Genomic DNA, 1,208 nt, shown 5'->3' with positions numbered 1-1,208 from the left:
CGGAAGGGCAACACGATAAGCTAGTGTCCCAACTCTGTCAAGAATCTCGAATGGTCCAATAAACCTCGGACTCAGTTTGCCTCTTTTCCCAAACCTCATAACACCCTTCGTAGGTGCTATCTTTATAAAAACGTGATCACCTATGTCAAACTCGAGATCTCTCCTCCTCTTATCAGCATAGCTCTTTTGACGACTCTGAGCGGTCTTCATTCTATCTCGGATCTTGACCACCACATCTGCAGTCCGCTGAACTATCTCTGGCCCAAGTTCCGCTTCTTCACCAACCTCATCCCAATGAATTGGTGATCTGCACTTCCTTCCATACAATGCCTCATAGGGAACCATACCTATAGATGCTTGAAAGCTGTTGTTGTAGGTAAACTCCAGTAGAGGTAGCTTTGATTCCCAACTCCCCTGGAAATCAATCACACGGGCTCTTAACAAATCCTCCAAAATCTGAATTACACGTTCAGACTGGCCATCGGTCTGTGGGTGAAATGCTGTACTGAAAAGCAATTTCGTCCCCATAGCTGCATGTAGGCTCTTCCAGAAGGACGATGTGAATCTCAGGTCCCTGTCGGACACAATGGAAACTGGGATCCCATGCAAACGCATTATCTCCCTGATATAAAGCTCCACATACTGCGTCATGGAGAAAATCGTCTTCACTGGAAAAAAGTGCGCTGACTTGGTGAGTCGATCCACTATGACCCAATTGGCATTAAAACCTCTGACTGACTTTGGCAACTCAACGACAAAGTCCATGGTAATATTGTTTCATTTCCACTCAGGGATAGGGAGTGGCTTAAGCATTCCTGCTGGCCTCTGATGTTCTGCCTTAACCTTCTGACAAGTGAGGCATTCAGACACAAGTCGGCGGATGTCTCGCTTCATCCCTGGCCACCAATACAAGGTCTGTAGATCCTTGTACATCTTGGTACCTCCGAGATGGATGGAATACGGAGATGCATGTGCCTCTGACATGATATCCTCTCTGATGGAATCAACATTAGGCACCCACATTCTATCTCTTTATCTCACAATACCATGTGACACTGTGTAGAGCACACTGCCCTTAGCTTCATCCTTCAGTCTCCATTTCTGCAACTACTCATTTGAAGACTGACCTGCTCAGATACGGTCTAGCAAAGAAGATTGGACTGTTAGATTAGACAGCCTCGGAGCTCTGCCCTTACGATAAACCTCTA

The sequence above is a fragment of the Primulina huaijiensis genome, chromosome 1 (genome assembly GCF_012295235.1).
Source record: "Primulina huaijiensis isolate GDHJ02 chromosome 1, ASM1229523v2, whole genome shotgun sequence".
Classification (NCBI taxonomy): domain Eukaryota; kingdom Viridiplantae; phylum Streptophyta; class Magnoliopsida; order Lamiales; family Gesneriaceae; genus Primulina; species Primulina huaijiensis.
The sequence above is the reverse complement of the archived record's forward strand: the minus strand, read 5'-3'. Positions refer to the sequence as shown.